At 40.2% G+C, this 21,570-nt stretch overlaps 1 protein-coding gene across 16 annotated transcripts in view; it reads right to left on the reverse strand.

Moving 5' to 3' along the window:
• The window catches only part of CPNE4 (copine 4), a 694,898-nt gene that overhangs the window by 500,836 nt on the left and 172,492 nt on the right, over positions 1 to 21,570 (reverse strand). Inside the window, exon 1 of one of the 16 annotated variants that reach the window (XM_077130126.1) lies at positions 4,664 to 4,957. The exons of 14 other annotated variants lie outside the window; for them this stretch is intronic. The gene's annotated coding sequence lies outside the window, so the exon portion shown is untranslated. Of the gene's footprint in view, positions 1 to 3,917; positions 4,034 to 4,663; positions 4,958 to 21,570 lie in introns of those variants that run through there. One more of the 16 variants, XM_077130127.1, reaches the window with a different exon arrangement.

The following is a 21,570-nucleotide window of genomic DNA, read 5'->3' on the forward strand; positions in this document are numbered from 1 at the left end:
GGAAGTAAACCAACATATTATTAAGTTTGTTTTTTATAATGGACCTTTAATTTAAAACAGAATAAAGGATTCCCCTGTGGATTCCTGGAACTGGGAACACTCATAATATCTGTTTACTTTATTGGCTCAATTGTGACATTTAAAATAGAAAACTAAGATTGTGCATAAGCAATTCTTCACAAAACATGCACATTAGCAGAGATAGCTGTGGACAATGACTTTGTACAAATTTAATCACATCAATTGAGTAAACATTGCACTGGCTCCAAGAGAAAGCAATGTAATAAGTCCCAGGCCTGCTCCTCCAAACACTCCAATAGAGATGGAAGCACCCCCCATCACCCATCATCTCCAACTCATACTTAAAAAAAAGATAATCAGTACACATGGCATCAGAGATTGGTGCCACCAGGGTAATCACCTCCTAGGAACCTGAGTCTCTTTATCATAGGAGTAATGAAGAGGGTTGTTTAATGACTCCCCTGATCTTAAGCAAGTCAACTCTTAGAGCTTTAGTTGCTACATCTGTTAAATTAAACAGGAGAGTTGACAGATTATCCCCACACTCACTTCTTTTTCTGGGAGAAACAGATTCAAAATGAGAAAGTTGCTGTTCACAGTTTAGGGATGAACCCACCACAGTCAGCTTAGATGGGGCCCCCCACCTCTTGGCGTTTACTAAAATCATAGGACTGGAATAAACCTTCCCAAAGGAGGCATCCTTATCACTTTCCTATTCTCAAGACTTGCCTTCAGGCCTTCAATATTTACTCAGCTAAAAGCTGGTAGTTTTCAGGAGGCTTTCTAAAGAATATAGCAGTCAAATAAAAGGACTTCCCGGATTTGGCAATGTAGGGAAAACATATACCTTTAGTAGTTTGTACAGCAAACATAAAGCTCCCACATAAATGAGATTTCTAGTGCAGAAAAGGCTGAAAGTATATGCAGTACTACTATGTGTTTATTATGTGATCACAAGTTTTAGCAGATATTCACTCGTCAAATTGAATGCTAATTGAGGCCTTATGATATATCTATTCAAATAGCATAGAAAAGATAGCCCATCTTTCCTGACCCATTTATTGAGCTTGACTTTAGACATACCACAACATCTACATAAACATCTTTCCCAAAGAAAGGATTTGTAACACTAGCCCAATTTGTTTTTCTAACATGCTCTCTTCAAAGGGAAAAAAACATTTTAGGATTTTTAGAACATCCTAAAAAGAATTAATCCTATAATCTGTTCTTTATCATCTATATTCAATCAGGAGAAAAGCAAAGTCAAATGCAACTCTATTATTATATGCTAGAAGGTCATTTCTAATGCACTATAGGATGATTTTGAACCATGTGACACTTTATTTTGTATGCATTCAAAATTTTTTGCCTTGGTATTTTGTAACTTCAGTGCACTGGCTACCGTTGCCAAGGAAATATGATTTGGGGTTACTGCATGAATCCAAAAGGATTTTTGTTTGTTTTAAAATATTAAAAGATGAAAATGGAAAGATCAAATATAGAGGACAAATTTAGCACTCTTCCTGTTCAAAATACACAAAACACAGAACTTGCCACATCTCTAACTAAAAACAAAAAATCAAAAAACTCATGAAGTGACTTTCCCAATTCGTGTGGAGACTTTTCCCAAGCAGCCTGGTTGGTATCACCAGAGTACTCTTCTCCTTATTTGTATTAGATTCAGAACACGTTGAAAGTATGGAGCATTGATTACCTATACAACACTGGCTGCTCATCTCCAACATGTTTACTCCAAATGGAAAAACCTTTGTTTATGTGAGTAAAGGTGGCCATAATAGTATAGGGTGCTATATTTCAGGGAACTCAAAAGGTGAAGACAGAGGAAGCTGTGGTAAACACCTTACATACATATTCAGTTGGATTCCAAAAGTCTTGAATGCGTACGAGAATAAAGAATCCAGCATTACCCCATTTCCATTATTTTTTCTGTGATTATTCCTTATGGCCAGTATAATCTTAGTTTTTTATTCATGATGGTAGACTCAAATCATCTGGTGATCAAGAAGAAAGCTTTCTTCTCTTTTATTACATACAATATAAAACCTCTGGAAACAGATAACATCTTTGCTTCCTACTCAGATAACTCAAATGAGGTAATTTTTTTTAAATAAGAAATCAATATGCTGATCAAGAAATATTTAGAACAAGACACCTTTAATTAAAACCTCTAGAGGCAGGGTCTCATTTAAGACAATCTAATGATTCAAGAAAAATACCATGTTGCTACCAGAGACTTTGAGATAAACAAGAAGTCTTTTGATTTCTTGATAACTAAGAAACAATTCACAAACCTCAGAGTGGTGATTCTTAAAGAAATATTGAGAATATCTAGTAAAGTGGTTGTCTCATGCTGGGAAACTTACTGGACCCCATCTGTGCCTGCTCCCAATAAAATAAGCTGGGAGTGTGTCTAGGAGATTAAAAATGAAGCTTACCACTCACAGGAAAGCTTTCGGTTTGATGGTTGTGGGAATTTTCACATGGTAATAAATGAATTAACTTTGATTACATTACAATCATGCTTTTCTGGCCAACCATGCAACACTGCCCAGGATTCTACATCCTCGCCTGCTATGGACTGATACCTCCTTTTATGCAGTGCTCAGGGGGAATCACAGGTTGGAATCTTGAGATATATGAAGAGAATTGGACCTTTATTAGTATGCAGAATTTAACACAGATGTCCTATCTGTATTTCCCAACTCTATTTTTAGCCACCTCCCTACCTGTGAGATCCTTTGACCTACTCTGAGCACAGAGCCTTGATCCGCCAGAGTGACTGTCAGTCTCTCTTTAAAAAATGGGCAAGCAAACAAAATGAGTTCAACCTAGAAGCAGCAGCTCAGTAAAGGAAATGAAAACATCAAAAGTTATCTAATCACAGTCACAGCCATGCTGAGCTCTGTATTTGTGCTGGGTGACAAAAAGAAATGGGACATTCCTAAATTTGAAAGGCATCAAACAAAATGAGTAAAATTGTTGCTTGCCTCTGGCTTTTGGGGGGATGTGCTACACAGTTTAACCAGTGTTTGCCAACTACAAAGCATTTTTATGGATTCAAAATCATCTATCCTATAAAAAAGTTTTCTTAGTTTATTTTGACAAAAGGCAAAACACAAAACACAAAAACATTTGAGAATGGGGATTGCAAGGGACAGAGTGGGAAGAAAAGAATACTTCCTTAAAGTTAAGGTAGTTTTTCTGAGAGCAGGGGTTTTTTTTTCTTCTTCAATTTAAGAAGAAAACTTTCAAGCACCTTGGACGGCTCAACAAGGCTATTCAGGAAACTGAAAATCAAGCGAGCCAAGAACAAACCAGAGGAATGTTTTCAAAATTCCTGACAAAGCAGCAAGAGGATGAAGAGTTGTTTTTGCATCGTTTTGAACACAAGGTATAAATGCGCCCAGGCACCTCTCCACAAAAGGCACTGAAACCCAGTGGCACCAATGGGTCATTTGGCGCGGGAGTGGGGAGGAGGGAGCCGGCAGGAGGGGGATTCTCTCAGATATTTCTCCTGCTAAATTCCCACAGCACTCTCTCCTCCCACTCCACTCTACTCAGTTCACCACTCCTCCCACCATCTCTCGAATCCCCCACCCCAGAAGCTAGTGCCCCAGGGGTCGTCTCTGCAGTCTGTGTTTTTTTTCTTGGGGTCTGGCAAGTTCTGGGACTAAAAACCAGTCCTGCAAGGCCTCCGACGGAGGGGGAAGGTTTGATCTAGAGGGGCAGGACAGGAACCGGAGACTTAAAGCCCATCCACTCCTGCCAGGCGCGGGGTGGAAGAGGCTTCCCTTCAAGAGGGAGGAGGAGTGCGTCGTCCTAAGGGTTTTCTCAGGGTTCCACCTGTTCCCCACCCGATGGTCACCAACACTCACTTGATTTGACATGGACAATCTCCAATCGTCTCCCCTCGATTACGCTCTAAAAATCCTCCGGTGTCTGCGCTACCACGCGGTTGCGGACCTCGGCACTCAGTGGGGGCCTGCGCTTCAAAGGTCCCTCCAGTCCCGCCTCCTTTTCCCCGGGCTACTTCATCTAACAGAGGGAGGGCTAAGGGACCTGACTGCCTCGAGGGACTTGCAAATCACGGGACTAGTTTTAAGTCCGGAAGGCCCGGACGCAATGAAATATCTTTGGGACCTCACGGTAAAGAGGGTGGGGTGGGGGCTTGAGAGGCGGATCCGCAGCAGCTGGGTCAAACAATACAGTTTCCCACAGCGTTTTCACCTTCAGAGGCCAAGCAGCAACTTCATCCAGGAGTCTGCTCCACCCACTCCCCAATTTCCCAAACAGTCACCCCTCCCCCGCCTTCAGGACTTTCCTGAAAGGCCCCTCTGCCCAAGGACCGCGGACGCCCCCGCGGTCTTCTTCCCCACGCACCCCGCCCCTCCTGGGCGAGCTGGGTGGATGTCAAGAAAGCGAGAGGAATAGGATAAAAGTTCCTCTGGATTAAAGATGATGCTTGTGGTTGTTTCTTAAAATGACAACAAAAACGTAAACAAGCAAATGTGAGCGAAAAACCAGTGCATCTAAAAAGTTGGTCTTGCTACACAGCGGCCCAAACAGACTTTGCAATCCTAGCGCCCCAAGAACACAGGAATGCAGAGTGCCGTTTACTCACCTGGGTGTGCCAGTCTCGAAGAGTAGAAAGATAATTCTGCCCGGGACGAGATCTGTCCCGACCCCAGAATGCAAAATCCGGCTTTGAAGTGGAAGTGGTTAGAGATTGTAGTTGTAGTGTGCTATGAAGGGGGTCGGAATTCCCTCCCCAATCGTACTGAGGCCAGTTTAGCAATAGCGGATGGAAAAGATGCTGAGAGAGGAGTTTGGTCTCTCCAGAAATCCTGACTCCATTCTTGGTAATGGGGGCTGGGGAGAGGGTGAAAATGTTGGGGGGTAGCTGACCAGCCGTCCGTTAACTCAGAGAGTCGGGAGTAAGGTGCGGGGGGGGGGGGGGGGAGCGGAGGGGTGCGAAAGCAAGAAAAGGTGGAAGGAAGGAAGAGAAGGGGGTGAGAGCGGGTGGCGGGGAGATGGCAGCTTCTCAGAGAGAGATTTCCACCTTCTGACGAAACCCATGCGCCCAGCAAACCGGCAAAATACTAGTTCAGAAACCTCCGCGCGAGCGCCCCCTGGGGGGTTCCTGCGGATAAGAGATTGCCCCGGGAACTCAAGGCCACAGCCCCGCCCTGGACTTGGCGGGTGGCGCTCTCCAGGGTCCTGCCGCGTTCACAGTGCCGGCTTTTTGTTTCCCTACGTCGTTCACACCAGGCACCTGGGGACACTCGATTCTGTTCTACAGGTTCTTGGACCCCATCTCTGCTCTGGGGTAAAGCGGAATATCGAGAGGGAGGGGGCGTTATACGATTAGGGTTTTTTGTGGGGGTTTTTTGTTTGTTTTTTTTGTTTTGCTCACATGCAAACTTCTTGGATGAATGCTCAACTGTCACTAAAAATGGTGAAGGCATTGCTTATTTCTGTATCCTCAAACACTAGAACAGTGTCCGACACAACAGTGTCCGACACAACAGTGTCCGACAGGCGTCCCAATAATTACTTTTGAACAAGTAAATGCATAAATAAAGGAATGGACTAAGAGGCTTTTCTTTAGCCCATAGTGTGTTCCTGAATAGTTCCATCTCCCAAATAAGTATAAAATAAAGAAATGCCTCAGGAGTGCCTGTGTTTAAAACTAAGTATAGACATGCTATTTTATGTAAAGGGTAATACTGCCACATGTTATGAAGCAATTTAAAAAGAACGGATGGTTTTCCTATTCCAAGTCAAATTAAAGTCAAATTCAGACCAAATGAACGGAGGCTCACCTTGTACATCATCCCTAATTGTTTCTGCAATAGCAGATAAACTGAACAACTAAACTATTTTAGTATACCAGTATTTTCAGACTCACAAAGTGGACTTTAGAATCCATAAGAAAGTGCATGAAAGGCTCTTTCTGACATTGAAATGACAAGGAGTATGTTACAATCTCCTATGAACAGGGATTCAAGGCGATGGACACCTCTTCAGGTGGAGAGACTATCAGCCAAGAGATTTTTACCAATCACCGAGACCCAGTTTAAAAATCCAGAGGAGAAATAAGACTGTGATAGGAGAAGAGCAAGAGTCCCATTAATGGCCCTGTGGGACAATCAGGAATCTCTTTGAGCAGCAAAGGAACAGCCTTCAGAAAGAAAAATAAATGAACATTGTTCTTCACCCAGGTCATCTCTCAGGTCCTCCTGAAATATTATAACATTAAACACGGACCCTAGTAAGGATCACAGGGAGATTGTACATTAAAGTCCCCACATAAATCCTTGGATTCACTTAGATTGGAAAGTCTTGAATCATGTGGCTATCACAAGCCAATCCTGGTGACCGGAGATAGAGGATTACACCAGGCCTTCCACAGTGTCTTTGAGCATTCAGTGTGCTCTTTAACACTCTTAGAGCTGAGGGTAGTGAAGGGCTGGTCCAGATTGAGAGTGAGACACTGGAATGGTTGCCTAAAGGAAATTAAGGGCTCTCTTACCAGGAAATAAAGGATGGATGCTGGGCAGGCAAAACTAGCTTATGTTCACTAATTTTTTTTTTAAGTCAGAAAAGATTCCCTACACTTAACTGAGATACACCTTGAAGCTTGAATTGGTTGACCTCGTAAAGATGAGGGGGAAAAAAATTGATTGTGCTCCTCTAAAAAAGGAAGCTCCATGAAGTCAGGCGATATGTCGGTTTGACTTCCTGTTCATGATTGTAACTCCAATGCCTACCACAGCGTCTGACAGGTTTATTATTAGGTAGTCAATAAACATTTGTTAAAGTAAGTTTTAAAAGCACCTTACAGAGTATTTACCACAAACCTTAGTTTATAGGTGAGAGGAAAGGAATTAAGATGTCTTGAGCATATACTATTTTTGGGCAATCTGTTAGGCACTCTACTGCCAATGTCATTTAATTTTCACAACAACCTGCCCATCTGATTTATTAAAGAAAAATATCAGGGTCTGGGTCTTCTGAATGAGGAGAGCAAGGAACACAATTAGTTAATGGAAGAACAGAATGAACAGGGACTATTAACAGGGACTATTAATTGAAGAAGGCTCTGAAGGAGGCTTCTAAGAATGGATGAACCCTTGAACCTTAGAGCAGACATAATATAATCAAAGCCAACAGGGAAAAACTCAGTACAGTCATCTTCGGCCCCCTGTATTAAAGGCATAGATACAGAAAATAAACACAACGCCACAACTTGTGACAAATATGAGTCCCTCTGCCAGCAGGCTTCAGCTCCCTAATTAGAAACAAACAGTCGCCTGCAAGCCAGTGTGCAGAACACATGTGCAGCTTCATGCCAGAAACTTGATTTTTTTCCTCAAGGCATGACACTGAAGGTAAATTCAAAGAGGCTCTTGGCAGGGCACATAAGGCAGAATTTACTCCCACTTCTTATATGAAATCAACAGCTTATCTCTACAAATGAAGATTTATAACCAGCTAATAAACTTACAGCCACAATCTCTGTCCCCCAGCATGTTACCCCCGCAGCCAGAGTCCCCTCAACAATCGTGACATAACAAACCCCTTATCTGTATCACTCACCTTCTTCCAACTCTCCTTTTCATAGTTTCTGAGCTGCTGGGTTCTACAGCCATAGTCAAAATTATCTAAAGCCAAGCCACAGAGCCACGGTGCTACTGGCATTCCCAAGCTGCAGAGGAGGCTTCAGCTCTGGATAGATTTGATCGCTGGGTCTCTGTTTGATAACATAAGGGGAAGCATCCGCTCAGTGTCCTATGCCAATATGAAAAGAATCTCACTGATCAGTGTGACAAGAGAAATGCTGGAATGGAGCCAGGGAACAAAACGGAAGAAAAGTGGATTCCTACCAATGCAGTTGATACCATTTTATTTTTTTTGAGGGTACCAGATGATGAAGGGGAAAAAACAGGCAGAGTGTCAATACCCTGCATTAAAAACCTTGAATCCTTCCCTGAATGAGTCAGGGTGAGCATTTTGTTTTGAAATTGAATTTCTATTTTCTGGGTTTTTTTTATTTCTTTTGTGCTGTAGGATGGTTACATACTCGGCTAGTCAAGAGGACTGCTGTGAACAACAGGATCTATTTTTGAGGTTGTGGATCAAATGAGAGCCTTGAATCTCACCCCAGGGTTATTATAACTCAAAACAATGTGTTATTTTCTTTTCCTATTTCAAGTGATTTTGAGAATTGACTGATACGTTCTTCCTTTGCTGCTTCTGTATATGCCTAAGATGGGTTGTGTTACTGGAAAGCAGAGAGAACACTCTAAGAAGGCCCTTCTAAGGTTCTAAGAATCAAGAAAGAACTAATGCAAATGTTCCAGGCTATTTCAGGGATCACGTTTTCCACTGTCCTTCATTCTTCCATTGGGGAGCCCTCTATGAACCACAGTGCCCCAAACACCCATGAATAAGCTATGCTTATGAAAGGATTCCTTATACTTTTGTCTACCAATAGGTGGCAACAAAATCCCTCTAACATTTTCTTCATTGTATTTTTGAAATCAGAGGTAGAGAGCATTATTTTTCTGAGACCTTACAGTTACCATGGGTGATGTTTTAAAAGCCACTAAATCAGTTCTCCATTATCTCAAAAAGATTATTCCATTTATCTGTTATTTAGGTTTCTCTTGGCCACTTCTATGAGACTAAGTTTCCTCATTTGTTAAAAGAAAATATTTGAATTTTAATTCCAGTTCTGAGAATCTATTTTTTAGCTGAATACTGTCTGCCCGACCACACTATTCATCATGCCAGCAATAAACCCATGAGGATTCCATTTCTTTGAGATTAAGGAATGCTGGCATGCAACTATCCCTATTGTTGCAGAGGCTGCTATTTGCTCAGCCTATACTCATACTGTGTTTATTTTTCCTCACTAAAAGAAGCCAAATTTTACTGGTGGTAGCAATGTTCTCAGTCCAAAACTTACATTTCCAGGCATTCCTTGAAGACAGGGTAGTCATATGAAGATGATCTTCTCTTCATATCCACCACCTCTTATTCAGGAAAACACAGCAGGGCTCTTTAGCCAAACTACAAAGTAGGGACTATTTATTTGGGAGCCTATAATGGGGCTGTTAATGCCCCAGTTCTGCTTTTGGTTCCAACAGCAACCAGAGACACAAGTAAATGTATTAAAATTAAAAATTAACTTCCTAAGTCATATATACTAGCCATATTTTAAGTGCTGAATAGTCACATGTGATGAGTAGCTGCCATCTTGGAAAGTGCAGTGCAGAGACAGAATATCCCCATCATCACAGAGTACTATGTTGTACATCTCTGGTATAGCCACTGAAGTGTCAGTAGAAGCTATAGGAAAGAGTCTTAAAAGAGAAGGGGATGCTGAATCAGTTGACAGGTACCCTTATCCCCATATGCCCTCCCTTCTTTCTACCTGAAGGTGAAGGCAGGCCCACCATCATGAGACTATAAGAAACAACCATTTCCAAGGCAGGCTAAGCAGAAAGCTCAGAGGTCCCTGCGTCTTTGATATCATGATTGCAATCACAGTATCACAATTTTTTTATGAGAAAAATAATAAGTAGTTGATTTAATCTACTATTTTCAGCTTTTTATTACTTATAGCCAAATATTATTCCTGATTTACCTTCAGAAAGCTACCTGGGCAATTTTCTATTAGTGCTTTAGATAAACACATTCCTGTTTCACTTCTCTTATTTTGGATAGAGTTGAGGACAAAGACATTGTCTAAAAGAAACAGACAATGTATATATACACAAAGATATTATAAATAATTTATTTTAATATGTCAAATGGGCCAAAAGCAGAACTGGGGCATTAACAGCCCCATTATAGGCTCCCAAATAAATAGTCCCTACTTCGTAGTTTGGCTAAAGAGCCCTGCTATGTTTTCCTGGATAAGAGGTGGTGGATATGAAGAGAAGGGAAAATAGAATTTGAGCCTGTACTATACTCTAGAAACATGGCTGGATAATTTAATAAACATCAAATTTAACTCTCATGATAACCCAATAAGAGAAGTATTCTTATCCACCTTTCTTTGCAGATAACAAACTGAGGCCAATATCTACACAGCTAGTCTGTAGAGATGAATATGAAACCCAGTCTGCTTGGCTCCTGCCAGTACTTCATAATGAAACTCCACTAGTGAGAGGTGTCATCAGATTTGGTACATATTTGCTATTTCAAGGCTTTCTTTCCAACTTCTGTACCACTTTTTTTCCTCACAAACTTAACTCTTTTTTACCACAGAAAAGACTGGTGACATTTATTTTCATAAGCTTTGAAATAAATGCTCTAAGGCATCATAAAACCCAGTTTTTCTCAGGCAACACTGGAGAATCTCACAGCTTTTCTTATTTCTAGAGTCAGAGTATTTGAAGGGAATTACTCTTTACTTTCTCATAAATTGGCCTCATGACATCCTTATTGGGGTCTGGAATATGAGCAGAGAACAACTTGGAAAATAATTTCCACATATTTTCATATTTCCAAAATTCTGAGGTTAGAGAAATAACTTTAAATTCAAATTGAAATGAGGCAATTCCTTTTTTGGAAACTCAAAAGAGAAAAGTTACCTAAAAAGCTTTATGATATTTATTCCTGAGATAACTATAAGAAAATAGGAAGGTCATATAACGGGAGAATAGAGAGCTAAAAAAATGAGAGGAAAGCAATATCATTGCAGAACTTAAAAATCTCATTCTGCAAAAAGGAGAATCAGTACTGTAAAAAACACAGATCAGCACCATAAGGGAAAAATAACTGATGTTTATAGTGATGTGCATCATTACAGAGAAGTTCAAGGGTATTCAGATTTATCTATTAAGAAAGCAAGAAATGTATTTTATTACTTTCTCCAAAAATGGTTAAATTATTTTAAAAAGAAAATTAACTTAATTATCTGGAAAATTTACAAATATAAAACAGCCTACACCCCAGTTATTGAACCTACCTTTGTGAGTTTCATAGCTAATGTAACATTTCCACCCTTTCCTGCAGCCAAAGTCTCCCCCCAGGACTGCTTGTTTCTGTTCACTGGATATTATAGATGACATATATCATTTAACTCTTCCTCCATGTTAGGAATGATAAGTGCATGGAGTCCAGAAGCTGTTGGAGAGGTGAAGGAGAAAGCTCCCAGTGGTGGAAATGCTCCTGGCTTCTGTAAACTAAGTCAAGAGACTTCCTTTCCTTTCTTTTACCCATGGGCATATCTTTTTCTGATTCTTCGTTATTTTAAAAAAGCAGCCAGTGGCATCCCAATAATGGCTGTCCTGCCATTGCCAGCACAGGTAGCTAATGGCAAGGGTGACATGGCCTGGCAACTTAGACAATAATGGGTTGGGTTCTATTCTCAGGGTCTAACAGAGTATTGGCCATGTCACCAGCAGCAAATTTGATTTCTTGCAATAAATTCAATTCGATGCATATTACAAGCTGCCTCAATTTCTTTAGTGGAAAATGCTAGAAATTTTTTAAATGCAATAAATACAAAAATAAAAAATAAGGAGAGTGTTACACTTTGAGAGGACAGTTGCTCAGATATGACTCAAGCATTGACCCTGCTCGCTAGAGCAGAGTTTGTAATATAAACTTTATTTAATTATATATTTTTATATAATTTTATATAATTATAAAAGTTTATATTATAGAGTTTATAATCTGGGGTGGATCTCAGACAAATTACAGGTCTGAAACTAAGACTCCTGCTCTGATAATCTCTTATAGCACAGTAAACCACCCCTAAGTTAAAATTGTTGGCTTAAAACAACAATTTATTTAGCTCAAGAATCTGCAGTTTGTTCAGGACTTGGAAGAGGAGGCTCATCTCTATTCACATGGCATCAACTGGGGTGGCTCACCTTGCCAACTTGGTGGCTGGAGGATCAAGTTCTAAGATGACTCATCCACATAGGTGGTAAATTGGTGCTAGCTGTCAGCTGGGGGCTCAGTCAGAACTGAGGGCTGGAAGCCCTGGTTTCTTAGTTTTGACAAATGTTTCATGATAATATAAGATGTAAATATTGGGGAACTGGCTGAGGAATATATGGTACCAGAGAAGTGGGGTGCTGCAGTTTGCAAATACCAAACATGTCAGAATGGCTTTTTCAATGGCTAAGGGGGAGATTCTGGATGAATTGTGAGGCGCTTGATAGAGAAAGCCTAGAATGCTTTGAAAAGACAGTTGGTAGAAATGTGGGCTCTAAAGATACATCTGATAAGGCCTTAGAAATGAAGCATGTGTTATCTCAAACTGGAAGGTGGTCTTTGTTTTAAAATGGCAAAGAATTTGGCAAAATTACGTGCTGGTATTGGGTGGAAAGCAGAATTTAAGAGTAATGAATTTGCATATTTAGCAGAAGAGATTTCCAAACTAAATGTGGAAAATGCAGCCTGGTCTCTCTATGTAGTTTACAGTAAAATGCAGCAGAAAAGAGATAAGCTGACAGCTGAACTCTTAGGTACAAAGAAACCAGAAATTGAAGGTCTGAAAAATTCTGGGCCTCTAGAAAAGGACACCCCAGAGAATAGTGCCCCATGTGAGAATTTAACCAAACATGAAACCAGTCAGCCATTTCAGAAAAAGCCATGATTGGAGAGGGAGTTATCCAGAAAGGATTTGTGGAAAGTCCTATTGTCTGATGGGTATGATTCCTGCCAACTACACAGAAAACCAAAATGGATGTTGTGGGATCTGTATAAATGGGAACACTGCCAGTCTGTAGTAAAAGGGACAGAAAAGGGTCAAATTGAAAGAAAAATAATTCCAAGGCAGAACCATGGAAGCCTTTCTTCTTGGCTGAAACCAAGAAACCTTGGACCAGGAGTGGATCCACACAGGCACATGGAGAGGGTGAATTTGTCCCAAAGGCAGAGGATGGGCCTTCTGCCTTGATGCTCAGGAAATTTTAGTGCTCCAGGCCTCAAAAAGGGTGCAGCATATTCCTTAGGAATTGAGGAGAGGCTTGTCACTGCCCCATTTTTCTGAGGGGGCTGAGCATATGCCCCAGTGATGGCAGAGAGCCTGGATGCTGCCCAGATTCTTGGAGAGGGTAGAGCTGAAAAAAAGGTGGTTTCCCCAATGTCCCCCAAGGTCGCAACCCTCACCCCAGCATTTGCAAAGAATAGGGCTGCTGCATAAACCCTTGAAAGGGTAGGACTGCTGCTTTCAAAAGCCCTGAGGATAAATGACTCTCAGACTTTGAAATCTAATGGAGTTTGCCCTGCAGGTTTTCAGAACTGTTGGGGTCCAGTGACCCCTGTTTTCTTTCTAATCTCCCCTTTGGCAATGGGATTGTTTATCCTATGACTGTTACTCCTTTTTATGTTGGCAGCAGATAACTTGTTCTGAGTTTTACAGGTTCAGAGCCAGAGAATAATTTTGCTTTAGGACAAACCATGCCTGTAACTGACTTTGATGAGATTTTGTAGTGTTCCTGACTTTATATTATATTTGTATTGTGATTGAAATGGTTTAAGACTTTTGTGATATTGTAATGGAATTAATGTATTTTATATATGGAGAGACAATGTTTTTTTCTTGGGGTCCAGAGGGTGGAATGTGCTGGTTTGACACTCTTGTGTACCCTGGAAAAGCCATGTTCCTTAACCCTGATTCAATGTTGTAGGATGGGATCTTTTTTATTAAGTTGTTTCCATTTAAGGTGCATCACTTACTGGATTCCTTAAGAGGGAACCAGTTCTTAAAAAGCTTCAGAGAACACACAGAGATGTTTGGAGGTGCAGAAAGTAAACAACTCCCAGGGGAAGCCATTTTGAATAAGAAACCAGGAGAGAGAAAGCTAGCAGACATCACCACATGAGTTCCCAGCTCACAGAGAAACCTCAAATGTCATCACCCTTTTCCTGAGTCAAGACATCTTTCTCTGGATGCCTTAGTTTGGACATTTTTAGGACCTTAGTACTATAAACTTGTAACTTAATAAATTCCCTTTGTAAACAGCCAATCCATTTCCAGTGGGCCATGGTGGCTCAGTAGGCAGAGTTCTCTCCTGCCATGCTGGAGACCTGGGTTCATTTCTTGCATTTCTTGGTGCCTGCCCATGCGAAAGAAAAAAAAAAAGGCCAACCTATTTCTTGTATATTACATTTCTGGCAGTATTAACAAACTAAAACAGATTTACAGATAATACAGATACTTTTCTGAACTATCTTTGCAACTTCACTGTAAATCTAAAACCATTCCAAACTTAAAATTTTATTTTAAAAAACTCACAACTTTTCCACTTGTTTCCTTAGAATAAACTCCTAAAATTAGATTAGTTGGGCCAAAGGCAATACATAATTTTCAAGACTTTGATACATTTTGAAAGTTACCAGGATGGTAAAATTCAATCCATCATTTTTGCCTACTTTTCAAGTGAAAACCTTACTTCATCTGCTTGGCATCTTTAAGTCCAATGTCTCCTTGGAAAATTTCACAGGAATACATTCCCCAGTTATCTCCTGGCAGAACTCAGTGAGAGTTCTGAGAACTGCCAAAGAATCCGTTCCCAGCCCAACCTCCCCTGCCTGGTTGATTCTCAATGAGAAAAGGATTTAAGAAGAATTTGATTGGAAAAACTCCCAAGAAACAAGGAAGAAAATCAGATAATGCCATTTTTTACATGGTCATTTTTTCTGATTACAACTCTGCTTTCTGCATCTTTCCAGCAGTGCTGCCTTTAAAGTGAATCACTGTTGATCAAAGGCAGACAAAAATAACACATTGTTCCTCTAGGGAGGAGAAGGTGAAGTTCTATCATCCTGCGGGTATTCTTGAAGGGATAAAAAAGAAGAGCAAGAGAGAGACCATGTTGCCTATTTTTTCTCAAAGCAAGGCCTATAATTTTGCTCGCTGGAACATCTTTTTTAAAAAGAGCTCCCTATTGGTAGAGGCATAAGTAATGCTGAGGCATGTATTGGAAAGTTTATCTGTTCTGTTTCTATAACCACCTCCTATAGTACTGTGCAGTGGATCATCGACATCATGTGTGACCTTGCTGTTGGTATTCATAGGAAGGGAGGAATTAACAAATACTGAGCATCTTCAGTGTGCCAGGCACTGTACTAAGCACTTAAAGGAATACTCTCATCAAGCCCTCCCACCAATGCATGGGGTTTGTGGGAATTTCCACAAATCATCACTAGTCTTCCTCTTCCTATCTCCATTCCCCTTGCAATATACCTCCACAGTTCTATAAGTAAAAGAATTTATTTCTCCACCCTCTTGAATCTGGGGTGACTTGCTTTGACCAATAAATGATCTGATGACTTGCTTTGACCAACAAATGAAGCAGAATTGATGTTGTGCCAATCTGTGTCTGGACTTTTAAGAAGACTTGCACACATCCACCCAGCCACCATGAGAACAAGCCCAGGTGATCTTGCAGGATGATGGGTAAAAGATGGGCCGGAGAGGAGAGCTGTTGTAGCTGAAGCCCAGACATGTGAGACTAGCCAGGCAAGATCAGCAACCCAGCTTCCACACTCCAATCCCATCCTACACCTCAGCTGACCTTAGATACATGAGGAAGCTATGTCACTAACTGCTGAGCATGGACACAATGGTGAGCTAAATAATTCTTATTATTTTAACCCTCTAAGTTTGGGAGGTGGTATGTTATACAGCAACAGCTAACTGAAACAGGCATATCATCTTAGTTTCTTTTTAAGATATGAGAAAACTGAGGCCTAAGGAAATTAAATAACTTCCTCAATGTCCCACAACTAGTTAAGTGGGAATAGTTAAGAGTCAATTCTGTACAAATTATAGGACTGTATAAATTCAAGGACTCTACTCCCTCTACTATACCTACTGGCCATAGAAAGAATACAAAAAGAAAAACTGCACTCAAATATCACAGCTATTTCAAGGCGATAAAACTAAAGTCAACTTTTCCAGCTGCCTTCTAGATAGTGTGTAAGTTGTACAAAGTGTTTGCTGATAAAGAACGATCTATCCAATAGAGAGAATGAGCTAGGTGACCAAAAGTTATTTTTTAAGTGCAATAATATGCTCTAAAGCAAATGCATTCATCTTGATGTAAATCTGTAATTGGTTCATGCTGACAACTGGCTTGCTTTTGACAAACTGATTTGTTCTTCCTTAGAAGCAAGGTCACTCTGGTGATAACCACTCAGGACTCACTGGCTCCCTCACATAGGTTTCTTCCCTGCCCTTCTAGCCCTCTGTTGTGACATGTCTCTTTCCAAACATTTTCCCTGTTGTTTCCTATGTTCACTCTCACTTTCTCTGTTGAAACCTGCTTAATAGCAAGATAATTCGTTTCTGTTCATCTTTTTCCCCAACGTCTGCATTTTATAACTTCCTTACTAGACTTGAATCTGTTACTTCTTAGGTCATTACTTTCCAATTTTCTTTGTTTTGGACCAAGACGGTAAATTAGAGCATATCATTCCTCTGCCGCATCCCCTCCAATACCTTCCTCTTCTAGCCAGGACAAAGTCTGAACTCCTTACCGTGGCCTACCTTACCCTGCATGGTCCAGACCTTTCTACTTTGCCTGCTTCATTTGACTCTATGATCCTCTCCAGCTCACCAACAACTGTGCTTTAGACTGACTGAATTTCTTTCAGGTCCCACAACATCTCTTTCTAAGCTTTCTCACATGCTGTTTCTTCTGCTGGGAATTACGTTTCTGTGTAAGCATGTACACACACATGTTCACATATGCACAATTTTAGGCTAATTTTTTAGATTTTAGAAGAAATTTCCCTCCTGCTAGGGAACCTTCCTTTAATCCCCTAAACAAGCTAATATGCTCTCATTTTGTACCCAGAAGCTGTAAGTACTCTACCATAGCATTCAGCTCTCTTTATTATATTGGGGTGTTTAGTCATCTGTATCTCTTAACTTAATATCTATTTCATTTGCTATTGCATACCTAAAGCTAGAATGGAATCTTGTACATCATAGACTGTCAATAAATATTTTTTAAATGAACGCATCATATATTGCTATATTTCCTTATGTGTCCTTTACCTCCAAAGGAACTCTTGGGATTTCTAATATTCAATATACAACAGAGCAAAGTTGGGGTATTTGAGGGTACAAATAACAGAAAAATGAACACAAACTAGCTTTTAAAATTAGGGATTGATTGGCTCGTGTAGTTAGAAGATAGGTTTATACACTAACTCTGGCTCTGCCTTAGGTTTATACACTAACTCTGGCTCTGCCTTACTTCTCTGAGAGACTGTGAGATGGCTGCAAATATTCAGACTATACATTTACAGTCCAGGTGATGATAGAAAACACTTCTGTCCAGGATTGCAAGCAAAAGTACCAAGGTTTCTTCTGACTGGATTACATAGGTCACATGCCCAGGCATAAGACAATGCCAGAGTCAGGGTAATACACTATGCTGATGGCTTAAGCTTTGCTCTCCACCAAATAAGTTTGTTGTAAGGGCAGGTTCTGGCCAGTTGAATCAACATTTGGAGGCAACTAAGAGAGGCATGGCTGCTGGAAACATTTAATAGTGACCCTGCATTTGTAACCATATAATTTTCCACAACTGACTTCACAATAATTTATTAGGCATATCCTATATACCCGCAATATGCTGGGCAGGTGTGGGAAAGAGATAAAATATTACTTATGCCCAACAAGAAGTACCATTCAACATAACTCTCTTTCCACTGGTCCTTTCAGATACAAGCACAAGTTGATTTGGGATTCTGTAAGGGTGAGGAGGGGGAATTGCTACTATCACTCTGGTCATTTGGGGCTTTAATATCTTGATAATACTCAGTCCTTGTATATCTCTATAAAAAAGAATGCTGGAACTTTATGAAGATAACAGAAGACCTGATTATTACTGAACCTTCAGTTTAGGGTGAGACCTGTTTATCGTTCACATATAACTAACTGCAGCATACACAATATATGCGTCTATCAAATTCAAGTTCCATTTCCTCCTTCCTAGAAATTGTAAAATCATTAGCCTAGGCATGACCAAAATAATTCTCTTGGATATGGTCTGGTCTGAATATGTTATCTTCTCACATTACACAGGTTCTAATGACTCTCTTCTGAACAAGAGAAACATAATTCTTCCTATACTGAACAAAGAACATTCTTTTGGGTTTTAGACTCTCAGAAGGTTTACTGCTCAACCCCTCAGCTACAAATATTAACCAGCATTACAATTAAAGTCAGCACAAGTAGAATAAAGAAATAGATCAGTACAGTCATTTAAAAGGGTGGTTCAGGCCATGAAATTTTTAGAAAGTGATTCAATACATGATGATATATTTGCTTTTTATAGGTATTAAGTCAGCTGGATTTCAGAATTCATCTTTATTTACTTAACATTCTCTAATCCATAAAAACAAACAGTATCACACAAATACTACATTCCACAGCCTCTTATGAGTCACCACAGAAAGCAAGTTGTTTTATTTGAATTCCATTCCTTCTCCCCAAATATTTCATAAGGGAATACAGAAGCACAGAATCCAAAGCATGTGTCAAACATTATTTATTTGTTCATTCATTCAACAAGTGTTTATTGAGTACCTACTAAATTCCAGGGACTAGGTTAGCAATTTGAGATATAAGGGCAAAAAGATAGACAGATATTTTAATGGAGTGACAGATGTGAAAAAGATAGTTTTGATAAATCATGGCAAGAATATGACAGAGAATGTGCAGGGTATTATGGCAGCATAAGGCTAAAGGAGTTCACCTGGATTAGGGACATGGAAAGGTTTTCTGAAGAGGTAACATTTAGGCACAGATTTAAAGAGTCAGTACGTGTTGGCCAAGTAAATGGGAATGGATATGGAGATTCGATGACAATGAGGATGGAAGAAATGCGGGACAATGAGGGTGAGGGAGGAGGAAAAGCCAGGGGGATATTTGCATTAAAAAAATCCAGGGATATGGGCAGGCCATGGTGGCTCAGTAGCAGAGTTCTCACCTGCCATGCCAGAGACCCGGGTTTGATTCTCAGTGCCTGCCCATGAGAAAAAAAAAAAAAAAATCCAGGGATAAAGGTAGTGGAAGAATGAGGTAAGAGAGACAGATTGGGTTAGAGGTGGAGATGAAAAAGTGGGTTGATACAAGGACATTTGGTTCAATGGGAATCATGAAGGAGAAGAATGGAAGAGGCAAGCGAGAACCTAATATTTCTTATAAGGTCATTAAGGAGTGGGCTTTAAGGAATAATTGAAGGATTTAAAAATAAGTAGCATTGGAGGATTTAAAAATAATACTGGCATGATCATATCTCCATTTAAGAAAGTTCTTTCTAGCAACTGTGAGGATTGATGGAAGATGAGCAAGATAGGTGGCTGGGAGACCACTTAGAGAGTGGTCTCACTTAGAAAATGAAGATGGAAGAAATGGGTGATTCCAGAGATATTCATGAGACAAAAATTCATGAGACTGGGGTCATTTAGTGTGGATCCAAAATAACCTGAACAGTTCAAATCCTGTGACATGAATTCACTATGGATTTTATCCACTGTAGAAGATGCTACTGGTATCCTATCTTCCTGACCCTTACCAAGACTCTTCTGACCAACCTGGAGATCATCTGTGAAATCCCTACACACACAGATGGCTGCCTGCATCACTTTCTAGGGGCACTTTCTAGGCATTGGCATAGGGCAAGCCAAAATATTAGGAAATCAGTACCTCCAGGAATGACCTTCAACTAAAGAGAGATGGCAACTGGTGGATCAACATCCCAACTTCCTTACCCTTTAGTGGGACAACTCTGAGGCATGTTCAAGATCATCTTTCAAAGGGTCCTCAGTGATACTGAACACCAGTTACCCACCACAGTAATCTGCTTAGTAATGCATCTTTATTGGCTTTCCTCCCTGTGCTGGTCTGAATCTGTGGTGGACCCCAGAAAAGCCATGCCCTTTAATCCTCATTCAGTATTGCTGGGTGGGAGCATTTTGATTGTTTCCATGAAGATGTGACCCATCCAATTGTGGGTGGTAACTTTTGATTAGATGATTTCCATGGAGGTGTGTCTCCACTCATTGAAGGTGGAATTGCTTGCTGGAATCCTTTAAAAGAGGAAACTTTTGGAAGAGCCACGTGAAAGCCAGCGGATACCGCCATGTTTGCCATGTGCCCTTCCAGCTGAGAGAGAAACGCTGAACATCGTTGGCTTTCTTGAACCAAGGTATCTTTCCCTGGATGCCTTAAATTGGACATGTCTATATACTTGTTTTAATTGGGACATTTTCTTGGCCTTAGAACCGTAAACTAGCAACTCATTAAATTCCTCTTTTTAAAAGCCATTCTGTTTCTGGTATATTGCATTCCGGCAGCTGGCAAACTAGAACACTCCCTTCCCTGTCTACTTCCCTTCCTTCTCACTTCCACTTTCTGGGATCACTTCCCCAATATACCACTTGCATCAAAATTCTTGTCTTGGTGTCACCTTTTGGGCAAACACAACCTAAGCATCATATTGCTGCTAGACTTATTAACTGAACAAAAAATGCTTAAAGTCACCTTTAAAAGTCTCTAAATATCATACTCAACTGAAATTTTACTCCCACATTCCTTCAATAGCATGATTTAGTCTACCATTATATTCATGTCTGAGGATTAGAGTTTTTAGATAAAAGCACAAATATTATACTTTTAGTCTTCATTGTTCTGATATTCTATGCTGTTATCCCCCACACACAAGATCCCTAGAAAGCTCCCTAATTTCCTGATGGAAGTAGTATAAATATCAAATGGTTGTTTGTAGGACATTGATATTTAAAACCATTTGTTTTGTAAATGAAATGAAATTCTCTTTTACCTCAACCACAACCAACTAGAACCTTCACTTAATCAGAATTTCCTCCCAATTTTCAACTGCTTCCCACTGACATTTATATTTAACCATGAGAAGCAAAACAGGTATATAACAGGATAAACGAAGTGAAAGGAGGGAGAAAGTAGAAAAGGGCAGAGAGGTCACCATTAGAGGAAAAGCTGAGAACAAAATATTTCTAAGGTTGTGTTCTGAGTCTAATACACAAAGTTTGGCATGTTTACCAATCTTAATGCTGAGAATGCCTGTTCAGAATGAATTAAGAACTGAATTATCAATGAAATATGTAACTGTATTCAGAGTAGCATTCCTATGGAAGGAAGAAAACATATCATTTGTGTAGAATCACATTTTGAAAGCTAATGGGATTATCTGGTGATCCATTAGTTAACCAGAAGTGTAATTAGGTAGAGCCCACACCCATTTCCCATTGCTTAAGTATTCTGTTAATGAGAGTTTCAGTTTGCTATTGCTTGTTATTACTTGCTACAGAAGCTTCCCAAGATTTCCGGACTGCTCCTGCAGGAAAGCAAATTGTGACCACACAGAACAAAAACATTTTCTCTACTTCTGGTCCAGCTTCATAAAGCCAAATCTCCCAAAGAAAGAATGACAGCAATGCTTCTTCTGTAATTCATCTTGAACTGGCTCCATAGCCATTAGCTGCATGCTATGCCAGTTC

This window comes from Tamandua tetradactyla, chromosome 15 (assembly GCF_023851605.1).
Source record: "Tamandua tetradactyla isolate mTamTet1 chromosome 15, mTamTet1.pri, whole genome shotgun sequence".
Lineage (NCBI taxonomy): Eukaryota > Metazoa > Chordata > Mammalia > Pilosa > Myrmecophagidae > Tamandua > Tamandua tetradactyla.